Below are 12,410 nucleotides of genomic sequence, written 5' to 3' on the forward strand. Positions count from 1 at the left end.
AAGAAAGGAGTCCAGATTCAAGAGGAAGAAGAAATCAATACTCCTATTCAAGGGGAAGCTATAAAAACTAGATATCACAAAGGTGTGATAAATCAAATATTCAATGTTAATACTATAAGAAGTTTGGACATTTTGCAAATGAGTGTAAAAAGAAACAAGCTGATATGAGTAAGAAAAATGAAATTTTTTTTGAGAGTAGTTCTAAGATGTTGTTCATTACTTGCAATGTAGCCCAAGAGAGTTCAAATGATTTCTAATTTTTAGAAAGTGGTTGTAGCAATCATATGATAGGAAATGAAGAATTTTTTTAAAAGTTTGGATAGATCAATTAAATCAGAAGTGAAGTTAGGAAATAATGAGATAATGGAAGTGAGTGGAAAGGGCACAATTAATATTATAACAAAGCCTGGTAAGAAATCTATTTCTGATGTATAATTTGTGCCTGTTTGAAACATAATCTTATAAGTGTGGGGCAGGTTAGTCAAAAAGGTTATACAGTTATTTTTGAGAAAAAATTATGCACTATATTTGATATGCATCCTAGTAACATAGTGATTGCAAGGGTAGAAATGACAAATAACAGAATGTTTCCACTTCGGATGAAGAGCAATATGACTGATGAAGTTGCAGCAAGTTTCAAGGCAGCAAGTCAAGATCAAACATGGATATGGCACTTGAGGTATGGTCATCTAAATCTCAAAGGATTATCTTTATTGCAAAAAAAGGAAATGCTAAGAGGCTTACCCCCAATTGAAGCATTATTAAGTCCATGTGAAAGTTTTATTTTGGACAAACATCATAGAGAGATTTTTTCAAAAGGGATGTCATATAGAGCAAGGGTACCTTTAAAAATTGTGCATTTGGATATATGTGGTCCAATGAAAACACCATCATTAGGGGGGAGCATTTATTTCTTAATATTTATTAATGACTTTACTAGAAAGACATGGGTTTACTTTCTTAAATACAAATCTAAAACTTTTGGAAAATTTAAAGAATTTAGGACTTTTGTTGAGAAATAAAGTGGTTTACTTATCAAGGTATCGAGATCTGATAGAGGAGGAGAGTATTAGTCAAATGAGTTTTTGGATTATTGTAGAGATCATGGAATCAACAAGCAATTTAGTACAAGTTACACACCACAAAAAAATGGTGTTGTAGAGAGAAAGAATAGGACAATAATGGAGATGGCAAGGAGCATGTTGAAAGTTAAGAATCTTCCTAATGAGTATTGGGCTAAGGCAGTTTTTTGTGCTAGTTATATTTTGAATAGGAGCCCAACAAAGATTGTAAGGGACATGGTTCCACAACAAGCATAGAGTGGTAAGATTCATATTGTTTCTCATCTCAAATTATTTGGTTGTATTTCATATGCACATGTTCCTAAAGAAAATAGAAGTAAGTTAGATGATAAGAGTGAGAAATGCATTTTTTTTTGGCTATGATGAGCGATCTAAGGCATATAGGTTGTTTAATCCTATCACCAGAAAAGTCATTGTGAGTAGGGATGTTGTATTTAAAGAGGATGAATCTTAGGATGGAAATATAGATACAAATGTTACAGGTGCTAGAACAATATCATAGGATGAGAAGGATAAAAAGGATAATAAAGATCAAGAGGATCAACCAAGTGACCAAGAAGGAACTTCACCATGAATTCCACTAGGAGATCACATAGAAAATGAAGTTGAGCATGGAGGATCTTTGAATTCACAAGTAAGTAATGATTCAAACCCCATATTTGCATAATTGAGATCAAGAAAGAAAATTAGAAGGTTGAGTGACATTTATGATCAAGGAAGTAAATTAGATTTGCAATCAAATTTTGCTTTATTTACTCAAGATCCTATATATTTTGAAGTTGCAATCAAGGAAGAACATTGGATTAATACAATGAATGATGAAATAGAATCAATTGAGAGGAAAGATACATGTGAATTAGTTGATTTTCCTAAGAAAAAATATTGCATTGGTGTAAAATGGGTTTATAAGACTAAGTTTAAAGCTAATGGAGATGTAGACAAATATAAGGCAAGGTTAGTTGCTAAGGGATTTTCATAAGAATATGGGGTTGATTATGATGAAATATTTGCACCTGTAGCAAGACTTGATACTGTTAGAATAGTATTAGCTATTGTAGCTCAAAATAAATGGATGGTTCACCAAATGGACATCAAACCAGCATTTTTGAATGGATATTTGGATGAAGAAGTCTATGTGCAGCAACCACCAAGATACAAAATAAGAGGACATGAAGACAAAGTTTATAAGTTGAAGAAGGCACTCTATGGATTAAAGTAAGCTCCAAGAGCCTGGTACAGTAGAATAGCTTTATTACATGATGGAGAATGGATTCAAGAGAAGCACCAGTTTGTATTATATACCAAGATCAATGAACAAGGTCATATTTTGATTGTTTGTTTATATGTTGATGATTTGATCTTCACAGGCAATTTATCTATTGACATGTTTAAATAAGCAATGAAAATGAAATTTGAAATGATAGATCTAGGATTGATGAAATATTTTCTTGGCATTGAAGTTACTCAAAATGATAAAGGAATTTTTATTTGCCAAAAAAAAATATGCAAAAGATATTTTGAAAAGATTTAGATTGATAAATTGTAGTCTAGTTTCTACACCTGTGGTAGTAGGCACCAAATTAAACATAGAAGATACTGAGAAAGGTTTTGATTCAACTATATTCAGAAGATTAGTTGGTAGTTTGATGTATCTCACTACTAATAGACCAGATATTATGTATGGAGTGAGTTTAATCTCTAGATTCATGGATTCACCAAAGAACCCATATTGGTAAGCAAGAAAAAGGATTTTGAGATATATGGCAAGAACTATGAATCATGGCATTTTATATTCTGTTTTAGATGATTTTTAGTTAGTTGGATATATAGATAGTGATTTTGTAGGGAATACTAAGGATAGAAGGAGCACATCTAGATATGCATTTCATCTTGGGATAGCTGTTGTAGCCTAGGCATCAAAGAAGCAACCTGTAGTAACTCTCTCATCAGCTGAAGTAGAGTATGTAGTAGGAACAATAGTAGGATGTCAAGCAGTATGGATGTGAAGGATTTTGAAAGACTTAATGCAAGCTGAAGATGGACCTACTATAATCTATTGTGATAACAAGTCTACTATTGCACTTTCAAAGAACCATGTGTTTCACAAGACGACAAAGCACATTGACACAAGGTATCACTTCATTAGAGAGCTGGTTAATAGTAGAGAAAATAATTTACAGCATTGCAGATTAGAGGAGCAACTTGCAAATATCTTCACCAAGGCCTTACCACAAGTATAGTTTGAAATTTTGAAAGAGGCTCTGAGAGTTGTAAATATTAAAGAAGTTTTGTAATAGTTGATAGTAGAAATTAGGGGGGAGTGTTAGAAATAATAATTTCTACTCTAATCCATCAATAAATGTTTTTAGAAGTTTAGGTTTCTAAAAGGTTCTGTTGGCTGTAGTATTTTCTAGAATTCTGTAGATAATTTTCTTGTTGACAAATGTCAAAGATTTCTAGAGGTTGTAAAATTTCCTATAAAAGGGAGTGTTGTGTATCCATTCTATTAATCAATAAAAAAAGTAATCAAATATTGTGCTACAGCACATTCATTGCATTTCATATTTTATTTTTTGTGTGCCTCTACCCACCCATCATGTTACAAATTCAATGTGGGTTAAATATATTTCTATGGAATGAGTTGAATGTATTGGAAATGATTGAACTTCTTTATTCTTTATTATTGTTATTTTTGCTTCATTCCTAGCCAGAATATTAAAGCCATGCTTTGTTCTTTTCTCTAAATACCTCTAGATCCAAATGAAAAATATGACCCGCCTTTGCACTACAAAAGCTCTCTTAACTTTGAACTATTAGTACTCGAGGCTTGCAGTAGTTGCTTGAGAAGGAGATTGCGTGGTTGTGAATGTAACAAATAATGTTCAGAACATCATTAGCATACATTGTTATTCCTTCTGCTGCTCACTTGTTTACTTCATAAACATAATATAATATTGTTCCTATCTTATCTCCAAATGAATTCCAATGAATTTCTCAGGCATGGAATTTGACAGCTTAGATCTCGATGGGCGAATGGTCTTGCTTATGTCACTCAGTGTCCAATTCAAACTAGGAAAAGCTATGTGTACAAATACATAGTGAAAAGGCAAAGAGGAACATTGTGGTGGCATGCCCACATCTCATCGTTGTGAGCAAGCTTACATGGGCCCATTATCATCTACCCCAAAAAGAATGCTTCTTACCCATTCCCTCACCCACACAAGGAAGTGCCCATTGTTTTTGGTATGCCCTTTCAACACTTGTAGACAATGTCTTTAATGTCGACTTTGCTATTACATCAGGTGTCTTTAACAAAAAAGCTTATCTTTGGGTTAAAAATTGTAGGGGAGTGGTGGAATGTGGACACTAAGACTATTATCAATCAAGCAATGCAAAGTGGTGTGCAAGTGAATGTGTCAGATGCATATACCATGAATGGACTCCCTAGGCTTATGTATAACTACTTTGCCAACGGTGAGTATAGGTAGTTAAAAATGGATGAAACATAAAGAGAAAAATGTTCAATTGTTCAAATGTGAGTGTAACAACAAATATAATGTTTACTCATGTGCAATGCAAATACATTCGGGCTCAAAGTGATCCTTGAGAAAACTTACCTACTTCGTCTAGTTAATGTTGCACTTAATAGTGACTTGTTTTTCATAATTGCCAATCATACATTGACTATAGTACAAGCAAATGCTGTGTATGTCAAGCCATTTAAAACCAACATTAGTTTGATCACTCTTGGTCAGACTACCAATGTCCTCTTGACAGCCATGTCTCAGCAACCCAATGCGACATTCCTCATTTTTTCTGGCCCTTTTGCTATGGGAACAACAACTTTTGACAACTCAAATAGTGCTTGAGTTTTAGAGTATGTTTCCAATATTAATTCCTCCTCTCTTCCCTATTGGAATATTAATTGTAGTTGACATTTTCCCCTAGAGCCAAACACCCACCTACCACCCCTGACAGATTGCAGAACAAACAAAAAACATGAATGTGGTAGGTGAGTTTTTTGAAATTCTAAAAAGAGGGGGAAATTTTTTTGGCAAAGATAGAAAGGAATGTTCAGTTCCATTCTACTAGAAGCAGTTGAAGTTGAAGAGATTAGAATTTGCAGAGAGAAGAGAAGTGATTAGTAGATCCAGTCATCGGAGTGCAGAGATAGAAGGAAGTTCATTTCATGCTTGCATATGCACGTATTTCTTCTCTGATCACTCTGTAAGTTTATTGTTTGTTGAATGTTGAAAGTAGTGATTTCTCTAGGCACTATTGTATGCAGCAATTAGAGCTGTAAGTTTAAAGTTTTGAAGTATTGAAGTTGTTTAAAGTTTTAGGGTTATTTTAGGGTTTTCTGGTTGAAGCTGAATGCTCCCAGATTTTGTAATGGTTTAATCAAACTTGAATAGAAAAAAAGGAGTCATATTAGAATACATTGTTCTTCTTCTATTCATTGCATTTGAGAAGTTTGTTTGGAAGTTTCAAGTTTTTAGTTCTCTAGTTTTAATGGTGGGAATGTTCACGTAATAGTTCTATCACTTTGTATTGTCTTTTGGTAGAAGTTATTTTTCTGTAGTTCAAGCTGAGTTCACTCATTAACTTCTTCTACTGAGCTCCACTCTACAGTGGCTACCCAGTTCACTCAGTGCCTTCTTCTATTGAGCTCCACCCTCCTATGGCTACTAAGTTCACTCGACATTCACACTATCGATCTCACTTGACATCCATTGGTGGTGAGTTGTTCTTCATTTTCCAAGCTCACTCGGAACTCTCCTACCACTCAGTTCCTTAAGGTGCCAAGCAAAACTGGCACTCGGCAATAGTGAGTACCAAGCAAAAATTTTAAAGTTTGTGAAATTGATTTTTAGGTTTGGTAATATATTTCTTCACATGGTATTAGAGCTTTGAAGCCTCACATCCAAAGTGAGTTAAGGAAATTTTTTTCTTGGGATATTTGACATGGCAGAAGATGCAAGAAAGATATGGCAGCAACCACCACCCTTCAATGGACAAAATTATGATACATGGGCGAAGAAGATGAAAACCATTATGGTTGCAAATGATTTATGGGAGTTTGATTAATGGGTTCAATGATGTGATAGACCTAACTTAGTATGTTGCTCTCACAAATGCAGAAAAGACTCAGCTGAAGGAGTCAAGGAGGAAGGATGCTAAGGCATTAAGTTTGATTGAGGTAGTAATGACAGAGATAATTTTTCCCAAAATTGCAGCAGCAAATTATGCAAAGGAAGCATGGGATATCCTGGAGGTGAACTTCAAGGGAAGTGATAAAGTCCGTATAGTAAAGCTATAGAATATAAGGAGGGAGTTTGAGAACATTCAGATGATGGAAAATGAATCAGTTGTAGACTTCAGTTCAAGTACCTCCAATGTGATTAATCAACTAAAGTCTAATGGAGAAGACTATCAAGAGAAAATGATAGTGGAAAAGATATTGAGGAGTTTACCTCACAAATATGACAATTTGGTCATGACCATAGAAGAGGCAAAAGACCTCACTGTTTTGACAATGGATGAGTTGATGGGTATTCTTCAAACCCATGAGCATAGGATCAATAAATCTACATCTTCTTCTTCCCAAGATCAAGCATTCAAGGCTCAATAAAATCCAATAGGAAGGGGGAGAGGAAGAAATGGCTCAAGCATAAACTCTAGAGGTAGAGGCCAAGGTAATGGAGGACAAAGAAATGTTGCAGCAGAAAGCTCAGGAAGAGAAGATGGAGCAAGTAGCTCACAAAATACTTCAAGAGGAGGCAAGAAAAACATCAACTCAAATAGGATTAATGTAGAATGCTAGTACTATCATAAATATGGACATTATGCAAGTGAATGCTGGAAGAAGCAAAATGATCAATCCAGACAAGCAAATGTGGCTGATGTGAACATGGGAAGTGGAAACAATGCCACTATCTTTACCATGTGTAATGTTGCTGAAGAAGGAAGCTCTGAAGTTTGGTACCCCAATAGTGGATGTAGCAACCGCATGAGTGGTAATGAAACTTTGTTTTCATTCATTGACAAGAGTTTCAAATCTGAGATTAAAATGGGTAACAATAGAACCCTACCAGTTGTGGGCAAAGGATCTACTATGGTCTACACCAAGCAAGGTGAAAAGAAAGAAATACAAAATGTGTATTTTGCCCCTGGTATGAAGCACAATTTGATGTGCATTGGTCAGCTCATTCAAAATGGATACAAAGTGCTGATGGAGAATGACACATGTGTCATTCATGAAAAGGATGGGAGCAAGAACTTACTTGTAGGAGTTCAAATGAAAAAGAACCGAATGTTTCCCTTGAGGATAGAGACATGTTTCTCATCTCAAGTTTTTGTTGCACCTCACACACAATCAGCTCTAAGAAGTGTGATTGAAGACCCTTAATGGCTATGGAACCTTAGGTATGGTCATATTGGCTATGCTAGTTTAAATTTGTTGTCAAATAAAATAATGGTAGAAGGTTTGCCATGAATAGAAAATTCATGTGACAATTATGAGGCTTGTATTTTGGGTAAGCAACATAGGCTTCCCTTTAATTCTGAAAATTTTAGGAGGGCTAGATATCCATTAGAGTTAGTGCATACTGACCTAGTCGGTCCTATGCAAGTTAATTCCATTGGGGGGAGTACTTATTTTATGACATTTATTGATGATTTTAATCATAGGACATGGGTTTATTTTTTGAAATCTAAATCTGAAGCATTTGATAAGTTTCTTGAGCTTAAAGCCTAGGCTAAAAGAGAATGTGGACACTATATCAAGGTCCTAAGATAAGATAGAGGAGGGGAGTATACCTCCAATTTTTTTTTTTGTAAATTTTTGTAGGAAACATGGCATAAAGAAAGAGCTCATAGCCAGCTATACACCACAGTAGAATGGAGTGGCTGAAAGAAAGAATAGGACCATTGTTGAAATGGCGAGGAGCATGATGAAACAGAAAGGTCTCCCAACAAAATTGTTGGGAGAGGTTGTGGCAATAGTAGTTTACCTAATTAATAGGTGTCCTACAAAGGTAGTCCATGATAGAATTCCAATGGAAGCATGGTCACGAGGAAGATGAATAGTTAAACACCTAAGGGTGTTTGGATGTGTTGCATATGCACATGTGCCTAAAGAGCAAAGGCAAAAATTGGATGACAAATGTGTGAAGTGCATCTTCACATGGTATAGCTTATAGAATCAAAGGTATACATATTGTATGACCCATTGAACAATAAGATGATTCTCTCAAGAGATGTGGAATATCTTGAAAATTACTCATGGTATGGACAAACTGATGAGTCACCAAGCACCTCAAGTAAAGTGCCAATTATGAGTGAAGAAGATGCTGATGAACAGTAAGAAGAAGGAGCAGATAGAAGAAAAGGCAAGTAGCCTCAATCATTGCTGAGCTCCTCTAGGCATGACCAAGTGTTAGTGCCAAGTAGTAGTGAAGATTCTGATCCCACACTCTCCTCCTTGTTACCAAGAAAGACCAAAAGTCTTAGGGAGATATACCAAGATGAAAGGTATGAAGATTATGATGAGAGTGTTAATTTTGCATTATTTTCTCATAGTGATCTAATATATTTTGAAGAAGCTGTTAAGGAGAAGAAATGGTGTAAGGCCATGGATGAGGAGATAGATGTTATAGAAATGAATGAGACATGGGAGCTAATTGAATTGCCTCCCAAAAGGTAAGTGATTGGAGTGAAATAGGTCTACAAGACCAAATGCAATGTTGAAGGCAAGATTGATAGGCATAAGGCAAGGCTGGTAGTCAAGGGCTACAAATAGTAGTATGGTAGAGATTATGATGAGACATATGCCCCAGTTGCAAGAATGGAAATCATGCGTGCTATCATAGCAATTGTAGCTCAACACAAATGGAAGGTATACCAAATAGATGTGAAGTCTGCCTTCCTAAATGGTGTATTGAAGGAAGAATTATATGTGGAGTAGCCACCTGGTTATGAAGTAGCAAGTGAAGAGAACAAAGTATATAGATTGAATAGAGCTCTTTATGGGCTTAAGCAAGCTCCTAGGGCATGGTACAATAGGATTGACTCATATTTGATGAGAAATGGCTTTAGCAAAAGCAATGGTGAGCCTACTCTCTACATCAAGGCATCAAATAGAAATGTGTTGATTGTTTTCTTATATGTAGATGATTTAATTTTTACTGGTAATGACAAGGCTCTAATTGGTGAGTTCAAAGAGGCCATAAAAAATGAATTTGAAATGACAGACCTTGGTCTCTTGAAGTACTTTCTAGGCATAGAAGTAAAACAAATGCATGATGGCATCTTCATCTCTCAAGAAAAATATGCAGGACATATCTTGGAGAGATTCAAAATGCAAAACAAGAAGCTAGCCCCACACCAACAACAATAGGTCTGAAGTTGAACAAGGAAGACTCTAGCAAGAGAGTGGATCCAACACTATACAAGAGTATGGCTGGAAGTTTGATGTATTTGACTACAACTCGGCCAGACCTAATGCATACAGTAAGTTTGATTTCCAAACTTATGGAAACACCAAAGGATTCCCATTGGGAAGCGGTAAAGAGGATCCTAAGGTATGTGAATGGTACCAAGGGATTTGGAATTTTGTATACTACAGCAAATGAATTCATGTTGGTAGGTTATACAGATAGTGATTGGGCTAGAAGTGTAGATGATAAGAAGAGAACTTCTAGATACATGTTTCATATGGGATCAGGTGCAATTTCATGGGCATCCAAGAAGCAACCTATTTTTTTTTAATCTATAGTAGAGGCTAAATACATAGCAGCAAATGCAACAACATGTCAATCTATTTAGTTAAGGAGGATCTTGACAGATTTGAATGAAAGGCAAGAGCATGGAACCACAATTTATTGTGACAACATCTCATCTATTGCATTGTCCAAGAATCCAGTCTTCCATGGGAGAAGTAAACATATAGAGATTAGATATCACTTCATTAGAGAGTTGGTAGAGAATAGAGATATCAAAATGGAATTTTGTAAGTCTGAGCAGTAGCTAGCAGACATTTTCACAAAGCCATTAGGCATTCGAAGATTTGTACACCTAAGAGAGTGTCTTGGTGTAGTTGATGTGGATCAATAGTGATCCTTGCTTGTTTGGCTCAGGACAAAGGGGGAGTGTTGGAATATTAATTATAGTTGACATTTTCCCCTGGAGCCAAATGCCCACCTACCACCCCTAACAGATTACAAAACAGACAAAAAACATGAATGTGGTAGGTGAGCTTTTTTGGAATTCTGAAAAGAGGGAGAAACTTTTTTGGCAAAGACAAAAAGGAATGTTCAGTTCCATTTGACCAGAGAAGAAGTTGAAGTTGAAGAGATTAGAAGTTGCAGAGAGAAGAGAAGTGATCAACCGATCTAGTTGTCAGAGTGTAGAGACAGAAGGAAATTCATTTCGTGCTTGTAGATGCACGTATTTCTTCTCTGATCACTCTATAAGTTTATTATTTTTTGAGTTCATCCTGTTGAAGCAGCGATTGCTCTAAGCACTATTGTATGTAGCCATTAGAGCTGCAAGTTTAAAATTTTGAAGTATTGAAGTTGTTTAAAGTTTTGAAGTATTGAAGTTGTTTAAAGTTTAAGGGTTTTCTGGTTGAAGCTGAATGCTCCTAGATTTTGTAATGGTTTAATCAAAATTGAATAGAAAACAAGGAGGCATACTAGAATACATTGTTCTTCTTCTATTCATTGAATTTGAGAAGTTTGTTTGGAAGTTTCAAGTTTTTGGTTCTCTAGTTTTAATGGTGGAAATGTTCATGTAGCAGTTCTATCACTCGGTATTGTCTTTTGGTAGAAGTCATTTTTCTGCAGTTCAAGCCAAGTTCACTCGGTAACTTCTTCTACTGAGCTCCACTCTATAGTGGCTACTGAGTTCACTTAGTGCCTTCTTCTACTGAGCTCCACCCTCCTGTGGCTACCAAGTTGACTTGGCATCCACACTACTGAGCTCACTTGGCATCAATTTGTGCCGAGTTGTTCTTCATTTTCTGAGCTCACTCGGCATTCTCCTGCCACCCGGTTCCTTAAGGTGCCGAGCAAAACTAGCACTTGGCAATAGTGAGTGCTGAGCGAAAATTTTAAATTTTGTGAAATTGATTTTTAGGATTGGTAATATATTTCTTCACATTTCCATGATGAAGCCTATGCTTCTAGCCCCAAATGATACCTCATTTTCTGCCAACTTCAGCCAAAAGATGAGAAGCTTAGGCAATTCAAAATTTCCAGTAGTAGCTATTCCTCAGAAGGTGGATAAACAATTCTTCACAGTTGGGTTGGGGCTGAACCCGTGCCCACAAGGACAAACATGTCAAGGTCCCAACGATACCATGTTTGCAGCCTCCATTAACAACATTTCCTTCATTCTTCCCTCCACTACTCTTCTTCAAGCCTACTACTTGAACAAGTCCATTGGAGTTTACAATACCACTTTCCCTGACAGTCTGCCATTTCCTTTCAACTACACAGGCACACTGCCCAACAACACATAGAACCTCAATGACACGAAGGTCGAAGTGCTTTCCTTCAACACCAGTGTACAGCTTGTTCTGCAAGACACTAGCATTGTGACCTTCGAGAGCCATCCTTTGCATCTGCACGGCTTCAACTTCTTCATCGTGGGTATGGGTACTGGAAACTACAATGCGAGCACTGACCTAGCTATCTTTAATCTGGTGGATCCTCTTGAGAGAAAAACAGTTGGAGTTCCTAGTGGAGGTTGGGCGGCCCTTAGATTCCTAGCCGACAATCCAAGTATGCACTGTTTGAGTTAAATTTATTGATCTAATTTACACGAATCTATTATTTTTAATGAAAATGAATAGAACAGATATTACTATTATTGCATTAGCTTCAATCGCTTATTTAATTCAAAAGATAATATGTTTGGTTCCTTCATGTAAATCTATTTAACCAAATGAGTTCAAGTACAGGAGTATGGTTTATGCATTGTCATCTCAAGCTACATACCAGTTGAGGATTGAAGATGGCATGTGTCATTTTGAATGGAAATGGCAGCAGGTCTCAATCTCTTCTTCCTCCACCCAAAGATATTCCCTCATGTTGATCTCTTGACCTATGTCTTCAAATTCGTGGTGCAACATGTGCTTAGTTTTCTAAATTTCACTGTTTCCATTTTTGTGCTTGTTCAACATAGTTGCGGAAGAAGAAAGAGACTATTTATGTCTCTTTTCTCCAATATGCCAGAAAGAAGAATGTGTATTATTGTAATTGCAGCATAGGACGGTCATTCTATAATAAGGGCACCCTTTTCAAACAATTTGTTTTTTTTATAAAA

General features: G+C 36.1%; 1 pseudogene; it reads left to right on the forward strand.

Moving 5' to 3' along the window:
* Window positions 1–661: 661 nt before the first annotated feature.
* On the forward strand, window positions 662–12,179 carry LOC149533846 (laccase-17-like; annotated as a pseudogene).
* Window positions 12,180–12,410: the final 231 nt, after the last annotated feature.

The sequence above is a fragment of the Cupressus sempervirens genome, chromosome 10, assembly GCF_028749045.1.
Source record: "Cupressus sempervirens isolate cs-2001-9-10 chromosome 10, ASM2874904v1, whole genome shotgun sequence".
NCBI classification, from domain to species: domain Eukaryota; kingdom Viridiplantae; phylum Streptophyta; class Pinopsida; order Cupressales; family Cupressaceae; genus Cupressus; species Cupressus sempervirens.